Below are 13,260 nucleotides of genomic sequence, written 5' to 3' on the forward strand. Positions count from 1 at the left end.
GAATTATGCTTAGTAAAATAAGCCAAGCAATGAAAGAAAAATACCTTATGCTATCACCTATTACAGGAAACTAATGAACAACACCAACAAACGAGCAAAATTGAACCAGAGGTATGTAAACAAGGTGGAGACTAGCAGTGATAAGGGTGGGGGTTGGGAGAGAGAAGTGTGTAAGAAGGGGAAAGGTCTAGTCAAAGAACATGTATAAATGATCCATGGAGAGAAACAAGATGGCGGAGGAGTAAGTGGAAGCTACACTAACTTCCTCCCAGAACTAGTCTGGATTTACAATGTAATTTTGGAGAAATCATCTCGAATAACCAACCGAACACCAGCTGGAGAGAAGTCTTATGGCCACGGAGAGACAGAAAAGGCCGCTACATCACAACGTGACCGGTGGGGAGTGCGGAGACGCGGAAGGGGCTGGCTGGCGTCACACGGGTAGCAGCTGAAGGGACTGAGAAACAGCTCAGCAGCCGGGGATTCCCCCTGAGAAGGGCAGGGTCTAAACCCCCAGCTGAGCTTCCCAGCCTACAGCAACAGAGTGGAAAGTAAAATAGTATCCAGCTGAGGAAAGCGAAAAGCCACGGGGTTTTTTGCTAGCCGGAGAGAAACAGCTGGAGAAAAAGAGCTCTTAAGTGGATCACATATGAAAATATTCTGCCCCCACTTACCCTGGGCACAAGCAGAGGGAAGACAGAGAGGACAGGAAATGCTTGGGGAGAGTTTGGTGTGGTGGCTTTGAGAGGAGAACTGGGGAAGCGGCTGACTGGGTCCCAGTGCTGACTCATCCTCACACTGCAGGCAGACCATTCCCAGCCAAGTGGCGTCAGCCTGAGGGGAAGCAAAAGCCCTGCCTACAGGAATTAAGCTGCCACGACTAATCACAGATTGAATAGATTAACAACTAAAGGAGTCAGACAAAGGCAGTAGATCCCTGGAAGTCTCCAACAGGCTGCCTAGGCCCAGACTGGTACAGGATCTGACGCCACCAGGGGCAGATCCAGGAAGTGCAGATCATTCTAAGAAGCACCAACAAACAATAGGAGTCACAAAAATGGGGAGACAGAGAAACAACCCCCATCGAAAGGAAAGGTAGAGTCCCCAGAAAGAGTGCTAAATGAAATAGAGGGGAGCAAACTATCAGATATGGAATTGAAAGCATGGATTATGGAGAAGCTCAATGAGCTCAGCGGAAACTACAAAGAACTCCAGAAAAACTACAGTGAACTCCAGAAGAACTATAAGGAACTTACTGAGAATTATACCAGCATCAGAAAGGATATGGAAGCTATCAATAAGAGCCAGGAGGAAATGAAGAATACGATCTCTGAATTGAAGAACACAGTAGAAGGAATTAAAAACAGGCTAGAGGAAGCAGAAGATCAGATTATTGAGCTGAAAGACAATGTAGACAAAAACTCCCAGACAGTGCAACAAAATGAAAAAAGACAACAAGACTGAAGAGGCTCTAAGACAGCTGCAGGACAACATTAAACGTAATAATATCTGTATCATAGGAATTCCAGAAGGAGAAGAAGAAGAGCAAGGAATAGAAAACCTCTTTGAAAAACTAATGACAGAAAACTTCCCTAACATGAAGAGAGAAAGAATCATGCAAGTCCAGGAAGCACAGAGGGTCCCAATGAAGATGAACCCCAACAGGCCCACTTCAAGACACATCATAATTAAAATGCCAACATTCAAAGACAAAGAGAGAATCCTAAAAGCAGCAAGAGAGAGACAACTAATAACATACAAGGGAGCTCCAATAAGGCTATCATCAGATTTCTCAGCAGAAACACTACAAGCCAGAAGGGAATGGCAAAATATATTCCAAGTAATGAAAAACAAAGGCCTACAACCAAGAATACTCTACCCAGCAAGGCTCTCATTCAAAATGGAAGGTGAAATAAGGAGTTTCCAAGACAAAAGAAGGCTAAAAGAACACATCTCCACCAAACCAGCATTGCAAGAGATGCTAAAGGGTCTGCTTTAAGAAGATGAAGAAACAGAGAGAGACAGAGAGGAACACAAATACAAAGGGGGAAAATGACAATGAATAAGTACTGAAAGAAAGAACTTCTACCATTTTCAACAACATGATTGGAACTAGAGAGAATTATGCTTAGTGAAATAAGCCAGGCAACAAAAGAAAATTACCTTATGCTATCACCTGTTACAGGAAACTAATGAACAACACAAATGAGCAAAATTGAACCAGAGGTATGTAAACAAGGAATAAACTAACAGTAACAAAGGGGGAGATGGGAGGGAGAGAAGTGGTAAGAAGGGGAAGGGTCTAGTCAAAGAACATGTATAAATGACCCATGGACATGGACAACTGGGTGGAGACTCAATGTGGAAGAAGGGGGGGCAGGGTGCAAGGAAGCAAGAGGGGGAAAAAAGTGAGACAACTGTAATGGGAAAACAAACAAACAGAAAAGTTTTTAGTGGGGGGAAAAATAAAAATATAAAGAATAGAAATGCAAGTTCAGTGAATATTAGAAGGACAAGGATTTTCCTTCACACTGTATATATTTTCTCCCTATCTGATCCCTCCAGAATTTGGCATTCTAAAGAAGTAAGTAATGACCTAAGTTTCTTTGCATAAAACTAATAAGACCAGTTGTTAATAGAGGTTTTTTGTTTTGTTTTTGTTTTTTTTTAACTAAGACTTTGAATGGAATGTCATGCTTAAAGGAGACATGCTTGGGCTTTTGTTGTTACCAAAAAGCCCTGAGCAACTGGGACTGACTTTCAAAGGTAATAAAAGTCCACAAGATAAAAGGCCTGGTACCTTGGATGGATGAGCGGTCCATAGCAATCTTTCCAGGTAAGGAATGAAGGTTGTTTTCCTGAAAGATGGCTAGAAGGGACCTTAAGGTCCAATGGAAAACCTGAAGGACTTGGAAAAGACAGGTGTGTACAGGCAAGGCTGAATGCCAGGTATGTGGCTCAGCTTCTGTGCCCCGAAGGGCAGACTGAAGGTCACCCTAAGTGTTCCTTGTTTAAGTTCCAGCAAAGCAGACTTAAAGATCATAGTGATCATTTGCTGCTCTTGTTGTGTTTGTGCAAATGAACAAGATAAGTTTAAAATGCACTTAATGCAGTCCCTTTAATGACTAGGAGGGTAATCTAAGGGAGAAAAATCATGATTCAAGGAAAATCACAATGCTCATTGGTAGACTACAAAGTAGTGCAGCTAACTGTCTTTAAAGTTTCTTTTCATTTAAAGTTTGTTTTCATTTGAAAGTTAAATTAGGTCTGTGGCATCATCAAAGATGCTTAATTTACAGGCAAGGAGAATGTCAAATGCCTTCCAACTGGATATCTTTCCAATAAGACAGTCTTACAGATTTAGAGACCAGTTTGTGGGTTATGTTGCATTAATTAACATCTGTTTTTTTTGTTTTCAAAGGACATAAACCTATTATCTCATTACCTGAGCGACTGTCTGTACCTGTAGGCCTCACTTAATCCTGTCTGCATCGCTGCCTCCCGAGACTCAACAGTTTGGTTGAACTAAGTGGCTGGGTTGGTGAAGAATTGGGTGGTCTGTGGGCTTCACTTTAAAACTGGTTTCTCTTTTCTATCCTAATGGCTTGGACAGAAAGGGCCCAGAGGTCTGAGAGGGGGGAAACCTAAAATATTCCCCTCAGCCCAAACTGAGTATAATGGGCAAAAGGATTTTGCACAAGTGTGACGTGCCTGGTACACCTTCCTCCAAAGAAGTCTTTTTTTCCCCTAATGTGGGACATTGAAAAATTAATCCCTGTCTTTTGTCATCTAGTGGTTATGGATTGAATGATGTCTTTTAACCCTTTTGCCAAATCTGTTGTCCCCAGAATACAACAAGGATGCCAGCCTGTTAAATCAAGCATGCTGTTGTCCAGTGACAGCCAACTAACCTTGAATCTGCAAGATCCTCTCCCATATGGGAAGGCCACCCTCCCCTCCACACCTCCACTCTTATTAGGGATTTATGTACCCAAGAGTAGGTAAGACAACGACCATGCCCAGCTTGAAGCAGCTAGGGGAGCATGAGACCTTCACCCATTGTCCTTTATAAGATTATAAAGGGTCTTCAGTCTGGGAGGGGGGGGTTGTTATTTTTTATTGTTACAAAAGATTAGTTAATTAATTATTTTTTTAAAAAAGGATAATATAGAAAAGTGTGAAGCTGGAGAACTTGTATGCACGACCCATGGACATGGACTGGGAGGGTTAGGTTGCTGGGCGGGGGTGCTGGGCAGAGGGGAGCAGGGGGGAAGAAAATTGAAACTATTGTAACAATATAATCAATAAAATATACTTAAAAATATATATGTTCAATCTACAGGCCATGAGGACCTGCCCAGTTGCCACTGTTAAATATCATTCCAGCAAAGGCCCTGTAACTGAATGTCTTCATACTCTTGTGGATTCAGAGACTGGTTTGTGGAATATGATATGTGAATTAACATGTGTATTCTTCCTCCTGCTTTCATAGGACATAAGCCTATAATCTCATTACCTGAATAATTGTACGTATAGGTCTCACTTAAGAAGCCCACCTGCATCGCCACCTCTTGAGACTCAGAGGTTTGGCAGAACCAAGTGGTTGGTTTGGTAAAGAGTGGGGCAGTCTGTGGACTTCACTTTAAAACCTATTTCTCTCTTTCTGTCCCATAGCTTGGACAGAAAGGGCCCAGAAGTCTGAGAAGAGGGAAAAATCCTAAAATATTCCCCTCAGCCCAAACTAAGTTTAGTGGGCAAAGGGCTTTGAACAGGTGTGACATGCCTTGCACACCTTCCGCCAAAGAAGCCATTTTTTTTTCCTACTGGGGGACATTAAACATTAATCCCTGCCTATTGTCATCTAGTGGTTATAATTTTAATTATGCCTTTTAACTCTGTTGCCAAATCTGTTGCCCCCAGAATACAACAAGGATGCCATTTTTTTCAGCAGTGCCAGCCCTTGGAAACCAAGAATGCTTTTTCCCGGGGACAGCCAACTGACCTGACCCCATGTGGGAAGGCCACCCTCCCCTCCTCATCACCACTCTATTAGGGATTTCTAGACCCATAGGTAAATAGAACTATGGCCATGTCCAGCTTAAAGCAGCTAGGAGAGCACGAGACCTTCGCCATTGTCCTTTATAAGATTATAAAGTGTCTAAAGTATGAGAGAGGAAATTGTTAGAGAGGAAGGTCCCCAGCCATTGTATGTGGGGCTGGTCTTATCTGCACACCCAAGTCCAGAAAACTCTTGTAACTTGGCCAGCCAATTCGGAAGTGTTTAGGGCTTGACACCGGGAAAAGCACACCCCCTGGTGGTACTACCCATTAGTTATTTTTTCCCTTCAAACTGCATCCATAATGACAAGCCGAGGTAAAGGCATTGGCATTGCACACTGTCTGGGCACTGAATAGAACGCATGATGCCTTGAAACTCTTGAACAAGGAAATGTATCAGTTATGGAAAATAGCTATGCAGAATCACATGGCCCTAGATATGCTTACTGCTCCCCAGGGTGTGGTGTGTGCCCTGGTCAGAGCTGAATGCTGTGTGTATATCCCTGATGTCCACCACAATGTTAGCCAAGCCTTGCAGGCATTAGCCTCTGAAGCACATGCCATTGAATGCCTGACTGGTGACCTATTGCAGGAATGATGGGCATCCCTAACCTCTGGATGGCAATGGGCCCTTGCCATTAGGTGGCAGTACCTGTTTGTTAGTCACTTGTTACTGTAGTTTCTATTGCTGTTGTGGTTTATGGGTGCAGGACTCAGCTCTCCTCACCAAGGGACCCTCATGGAAGATGGATCTCATGTAGATTGTATGGTGAGAAACCCTGAAGGGGTGGAGTGTGGGGAAAATGGAGTCAGTCTGGCTCCCTCACCCAGATTTCTGGGCATGAGCAGCTTAGAGATAATAGAGACTTGTATGCACAGAGCACTCACTGTTACATAACTAATAATGTCATATTTTGGCAAGCAGCTGGCTTTGTCTATGCATCGTTTATAGGTTAGGGATGCCCATCATTCTTGCAATAGGTCACCAGTCAGGCATTCAGTGGTATGTGCTTCAGAGGCTAATGCCTGCAAAGCTTGGCTAACATTGTGGTGGTCCAATTTCTGGGCAAGTAAGGCCACCTATGCAAGCTACATACCCAAAGGGCTCCAGTGGGCACTGCACCCCACGCATTATCTCTTGCTTTCCACTAATGCTCAGTGGTATGGTTTTGTCACAAACCTACAGGAGTCCAGCCTACATGGGCCCTCCCTTTGGGGTTCTCAATAAAGAGGGGAGCTGGTCCAGCCAACTCCACAGCTTCAGCTGTGAGCCATCCCGACCTATCTCACATAGTATAGCCAATTGCCAGTCAGGACTGGTTGTACCACTGCTCCGCCCCAGCATAGATGTCAGCCCAAGACACATTCAACAAGGAGTGTGCACTGTTCCATTAGTTCTGCAGCCAGATTCAATTTGCTATGGAGGCTGGAGATATGCGCCAGGGGAGGCCAGCAGATGTGCTGAGGGAAATCTCAGTGCAGATCCAATAGGCCGACTGGCCACTGCAGCATAAGTATATACCCATTCAACTAAGATGTTAGCTTCCATTCTAGGGGTTAAAAGACAAAGCAGTTACTGGAACCAACATTGGCAAATCCCTGCGTTCAAACAACATCCACGCAAGTTTCTGATCAGTTGACAAACTGGCCAGCAGAGGGGACCTCCCAGGGCGTGAGTACCACACCTTTTGCACCTCAACTAGGGGATCTGCATTTACTTGCAGCAGGAGTGGGGAACACATAATAGGCCATAGAAAAATTACAAAGGAACCATGGAGGAGTGTTTCATGGCCTATCAGCCCTGAATATGTTATTTATAACACTGGGGGCCATTGTCCAATTACCCACAGCACTATCTGCATGTTCTTCTCCTCCCAGCCCTCAGGGGGTAACAAGAGCTAGCTAATGCATGTGGGGAGCTTTTCTCTGTGAAGGCCAGATCCAAGTAGCCATCTGGCCTCACTCCAGGCCCTCTGGGGCAGGCAACAGAATATTTCCTTGTCTTCCTATGCCTGGCTTCAGGAGAACATCCTTCGTTTGCATCTGCAGTTGGATAGGAGCAGCAGTCTGGTGGAGCAATGCTTTCACTGGAGCTGGCCTGCCCTCCTACTTTTCTCGTTCAGAGTTTGGAGAACAGTCCACAGACGTTTTATCCAGTCCTCAAAGTAGGGGTGGCAGCTGTGACCCATAGGCCCTGCTTCAATAGGCCATTATACCATTCAATCATCCCCACAGACTAAGGGTGATAGGCCACATGAGATTTCCATTCTATCTGCATGTCACAGGCCCACTATTGGACTTGGGCCCCAGTAAAATGCATTCCCTGATCACTTTCAATAATCAGGGGCCACCCGTAGGCAGCACATAAGCGCTCAAGCACAGCAAGTACTGCTTTCTGGTCTGGCTGGTGTGTAGGGTATGCAGCCAGCAATCCAGCGGCCATGTCTACACATGTGATTGCATACTTACACCCTTCTGATCTGGATAAGGGTCCAAGCACGTCAATTTGTCAATGAGTCAGTGGCATTCATCCTAGCACCACCTATCCAGAAGTTCCTGAAGGCCTTCAGGGAGGCTCTCATGAACAAATGACACAGGTCCCACAAGCCTCCTGCGTCTCTGCTAAGGTGACAGGCACTGTCCGAGATTTCACAGTTGACCACACGATCTTTTGCCCAGCATGCAAAAAGTGTCAGTGCAGCCATTGGGCAACTTTCCTCCTTGATGGGCTGCTAGGCATCATTTCTAGCTACCACACCTTGGCTAGCGTATTGGCCTCATCATTTCTGGGGAAAGCTAGGTGTCCATGCCCAGTTACATGATACACAGTAATTTGTTTCTGGTAACCTAGTTCCCATAGATCTTGCCACGAGGCCTGCCCCATAAAGGTCTGTGCATAACCATCAATTTATTAGCATGCCATGTAAAAATCCACAGAGTTAGGCCCTGGTACACTGCCCAACTACCTATACAAATAGGGATGGTGCCTCATTTGCAACTATGAACCACATGGCTCTCAGCTCTGCCCACTGGCTACTCTGGCCAACTCCAGTGTCAAACCACATAGTGTCCATCTGGCTGGATTGCCACAGCAGTCCACATGGTGGGCTGGCCTCTACTAGATCCATTCATGTACCAAGCATCTGCAGGGACAGGTGCCTTTCCTTCATGGGAAGGACTGGTTTCCATTTCTTCCCCTGTGACAGGAGCAGTAGATTTCTCAGCTACAAAGCAATTAGGGCCCAATACCTCCTGCAACTCAGCCTGTAAAGGGCTAGTGGAGAGAGTGCTTCTAAGTCCCCCACTTGGCAACTGTGGGCATCTGGGCTGTCCCACTGTGTGGCTTATCTATCCAGTCTCAAATCCATCCTGCAATAGGATAAGTAGTCTTTACAGTTACAGGGGCAGTTCTTGTTATAGCCTTGGTGGTTATCAGAGCAGCATACACTGCCATCATCTGCTTCTCATTTAAGGAGTACTAGACCCGAGCTCCTTTCCACAACTGTGACCAAAACCATAAGGGTTGCCACAGCCATTCAGAATGCTGCCAGAGGCCCCATCCAAAGCCCTCCTGTGTCACATGCACATCGTTCAATAAGCCTATTAGGATCTAAATGTGCTTGAGCACATTTAATAATATGTTTTGCTCCCTGGAATGCTTGTTCTGTGGTTGGGGTCCAGTCCCACTTCACACCTTTCCTTACTAGTGCATAGAGGGGGTGAAGTGTCTGAGCCAGATGCAGTACGAACACTCCAGTACCCAGGCAAACCCAGAAATGCTTGGAGTTGCTTCACCGTGGTATGCCTGAATTTTATTTATCACTGCATCAGGGATAACTTTTGTCTTACCTGACCAGACAATCTCCAAGAATTTGACAGACAATCCAGGCTCCTACAACTTGGCCTTGCTGACAGCCCAGCCACATTTCTTCATATGTAACAGCACTTGTGGTATCACTTTCTCTAGCTCTGCAAGAAAATCACTTGTTAACAGAATGTCATCAATATAGTGGAAGAGGTGCACTGCAGCAGGCCATGACTACTTGGCCAGGTGGTCTGCCACAAGCCTGCAACAATAGTCAGGCTTTGAAAATAACATTGTGGAAGCACTGTGAAAGTCCATTGATGGCCTTCCCAGGTAAAGGCAAATTGACCTGGGCCCTCTGGAGCAATGTCAATGCAGAAAAAAGCATTTGCCAAGTCAGCTACAAAATGATACGTTCCCAACACATTAGTTAACTGGTCCATCAAATCTATTACTGAGGAGACCTCTGCATGTATTGGGGGAATAACCTTATTCAACTCCCGATAATCCAGTCATTCTCCATGTGCCATCAGGCTTGCACACTGGCTATACAGGGAAGTTAAAGGGCTATGGGTCTTTCTGACGATTCCCACCTTCTCCAGCTCCCCTGTAGTAGCTGTGATTTCCTCATGCCCTCCAGGCAATTGGTACTGCTTAGTTGCTGTCACCCACCACAGAGTCAGCAACTTCACTGGGGAATGTTCATCATACCCCCTCAGAACTGCTTTCACCACATACACATGCAAGTGAAACTCTGCATCCACTTTCCTTGGAGCATGTCAATGCCCAAGATATATTCAGGAATGGGGGACACACAAACAGTATACTCATGGGGGGGTAGTTGTTCAATACTCAGTGAAAGCTACATAGCCTCCACTTTCACACTGCAACCCCCATAACCATCTATATGGGCCCCAGGCCCTGGGAACTTCTCAGGGTTCCCATACAGGAGGGTGCATTCTGCTCCTGTATCCACTAGGGTTAGGACCCACTGGACATTTGTTGGAGACCAGTGGATTGCCAGCTCCACATGTGGCCTCCAATCCTCACCTGTCCCCTGCAGACGGGTCCCTCAGCCCTCTTCCTATTCAAATTTCCAAAGGATATTGTCCTCCTCTTGGGAGGAGGCTGGCACTACCATGTGGTCTGCAAGATACACAGCACCGGTCTCCCAGGGCACAACCCTTGACAGCTTCACTTTTTTCTCCTTCTGGAGTTAATGGAAGCACTGGTCAGCCCGCAGCTGCTTCTACAGCTCCAAGATATAGGCATTCAGCTTTCTATTGATTTTGTCATGATCAACTCCAGCCCCTAGAAGGTCCACCCACATCTGGGCATGGGTCACCTGCATGGATTTACAGTACTCTTTACCCTAAGGAGGGGAGGGGGCTTGTGATTCCGCTCAGACCCCCTTCTGGGCTAGCTGGCTCTGCGCCTCTCCAAGGCTCATCGCCATCATAGTGACTTCATTAATACTGTGCCTGACATACAGGGCCAAAATAGCCATAAATGACCCAAAGGAGGCAGAAGGGATATGTTGTAACACTGAATTTCTCATTCTTGTGGTGAACCGCTCATCCAGGCTTTAAGTGTTCAGGTTAAACATAGCCTGATGCATGCCCAACTCCCACTAGATCTGCATGAGAATGCCAGTTACTCACAGTGTCTGGCACAACTCCTTCACCAGCCCAAACCGTCTGGATCGCTGCCATAACCCAGTCTAACAGAGAGTAGGATCCCTGCCCCGCCCCATGCCCCTGGAAATTCTGTAGCAGCTGGCGCAGGGATGGGTGCGTCATAATGGACATTAACTTCTCTATCTCATCATCAGTTCACATAATGCTGTCTGCCCCTAGGTCCCAAAGGCAGAGAAGCCAAGTGGCTAGTGGCTCACCGGACCGCTGCTGAAACTGCTTCCCCAAGTCTACTAGCTCGGCCTGCTTATAGGGGCTGTACATAGTGTGCTCCACCCTCTGGGCATGGCTGGCCGAGCCCCCACCACCCGGGTGTCACGGGCCACTGAGATTTCATCTTCTGCACCATGATCAGAGGAGCTCACAGGGGAACTGGCTCCTCCTCCTCCTTCTCCTCTTCTGAATCGTCCTCCATGATTGGGGAGGGGGATCTCCATGACCCTGTCACCTTGGTGTCTTCTTCCAATACGCGAATTGGGGCCTCCAAGGCACTTTTCCCAAGAAATCTTGGAACTTCACATCGTGGAGCACCATCTCTGTCCTGGCTTGTAAGGCTGAAAGAAAAACCCAGCCCACAGCCCGTGCACCCTGCCGAATGCTCGGCTTCTCTAGGGTCTCTCCCACTTCCTGCAGGGCTTTCTCTACCATGTCTGGAGCATTACCGACCTCAGGCCAGTCCTGGGGTGGGGGTGGGGGAGTCCAAGCTTCAAGGAGACCTGTCACTAAATGCTACATGCTGGTGGTCGGCCACCCCTCCATGTCCCTCTCCAGCAGTGTGAGTTCCATACTGGTTTGCTTCAAATCCTGCCAATGATGCCAATTATACTGCAAATGCTCTAGGCCTGGCAGGTTCAGTCTGGATCCAGACAGCTGGATGAAAAGACTTGGAATCAAGGGGATATCTGACATGCCTTTATTCTGGGTACTGGGACACTATGATTAACACTTGCTCACTCCCACCAGCGGGAGTCCCACCCTCCCTAAATTCTACCCAGAGACAAAACCAGTTGTTTGCCAAAATATGACATCATTGGTTATATAATGGTGTGTGCTCTGCACATCTGAGTCTCTAATTATTATCTCTAAGCTGCTCATGCTTGAACATCTGCGTGAGGGAGCCTGACTGACTCCATTTTTCACACAACCACTTCTTATGCCACACACAAGAATAAACTCAAAATGGATTAAAAACTTAAATGTTAGACTCAAAATTATAAAAATCCTAGAAGAAAAACAGGCAGTAGAATCTCTGACATTTCTTTTTTTTTTTTTTCCTCCAAAGAACTAAAACCCTAAAGGCCTTCCATACCTGCCCCAGCCCCCAAGCACATGTGATCTTTTTTTTAGTATATTTTATTGATAATGTTGTTATAGTAGTTTCATTTTCCCCCTTTACTCCCCTCTGCTCAGTGCCCCCCTTCCCTACAGCAATGCCACCACCCTTAATTCATGTCCATGGGTTATGCATATACGTTCTTTGGCTTTACCCTTTCCTATATTATTCTTAACTCCCCCCTGTCTATTTTGTATTTACCAATTATATTTCTTAATCCCTGCACCATTTCCCTATTTCTCCCTCTTCCCCCTCCCAGCTAATAACCCTCTGAATGATCCCCATACCTATGATTCTGTTCCTATTCCAGTTTGCTTAGTTGGACTTTGTTCTTATTTTTTAGTCAGTTGTTGATAGTTGTGAGTATGTTGTCAGTTTAGTGTTCATAGTTTTGATTTTCTTTTTCTTAAATAAATCCATTTAACATTTCATATAATAAGGGCTTAGTGATGATGAACTCTTTTAGCTTTACCTTGTCTGGGAAGTACTTCATCTGCCCTTCCATTCTAAATGATAGCTTTGCTGGATAGAGTAATCTTGGTTGTAGGTCCTTGCTTTTCATCACATTGAATATTTCTTGCCAGTCCCTTCTTGCCTACAAAGTTTCTTTTGAGAAATCAGCTGAGAGTCTTATAGGCACCCCTTTGTAGGTAACTCTCTGCTTTTCTCTTGCTACTTTTAAGATTCTCTCTTTATATTGAACCTTTGGCATTTTAATTATGATGTGTCTTGGTGTGGTTCTCCTTGGGTCTAGCTTGTTTGGGACTCTCTGTGCTTCCTGGACTTGTATGTCTATTTTCTTTACCAAGTTAGGGAAATTTTCCTTCATTATTTTCTCACATAAGTATTCAATTTCTTGTTCTTCCTCTTCTCCTCTGGCACCCCTATGGTTTGGACATTGGCATGTTTAAAGTTGTCCCAGAGGTTCCTAAGCCTCTCCTCATTTTTTTCAATTCTTGTCTCCTCATTCTGTACTGGTTGACTGTTGTTTTCTTCCTTATGTTCGAAATCATTGATTTGAACCCTGGTTTTCTTTCCTTCACTGTTGGTTTTGTGTGAATTTTCCTTTGTTTCATTTAGCATAGCCTTCACTTCTTCCCTTCTGCGTTTGCCATACTCAACCATATCTGTCAAACCTGTGAGCATCTTTCTCATCAGTGTTTTAAATTCTGAGTCTGTTACATTGGCTATCTCCTTGTTTGTTAGATTGGCTATCTCCTCATTGCTTAGTTCTCCCACTGGAACATTGATCCATTCCCCCTTTTAGGCCATACTTCTCTGTCTCCTCATCTTTACAGGCTCCTGTGTTTGTTTGCCTCTGTGCTTTGGGTAGAGCTGTTGTACCTGTTATGTTGTAAGGGGTGGAGTCT

General features: G+C 45.5%; 1 long non-coding RNA gene across 1 annotated transcript in view; it reads right to left on the bottom strand.

Annotated features, from left to right (window-relative positions):
- Positions 1–13,260, bottom strand: part of LOC149996201 (uncharacterized) — a 55,651-nt gene that overhangs the window by 7,886 nt on the left and 34,505 nt on the right. The window contains exon 2 of the long non-coding RNA XR_016507480.1: positions 8,908–9,027. This is a non-coding gene — a long non-coding RNA (uncharacterized LOC149996201). The remainder of the gene's footprint in view (positions 1–8,907; positions 9,028–13,260) is intronic.

The sequence above is a fragment of the Furipterus horrens genome, unplaced genomic scaffold, assembly GCF_987537825.1.
Source record: "Furipterus horrens unplaced genomic scaffold, mFurHor1.1.pri manual_scaffold_12, whole genome shotgun sequence".
Classification (NCBI taxonomy): domain Eukaryota; kingdom Metazoa; phylum Chordata; class Mammalia; order Chiroptera; family Furipteridae; genus Furipterus; species Furipterus horrens.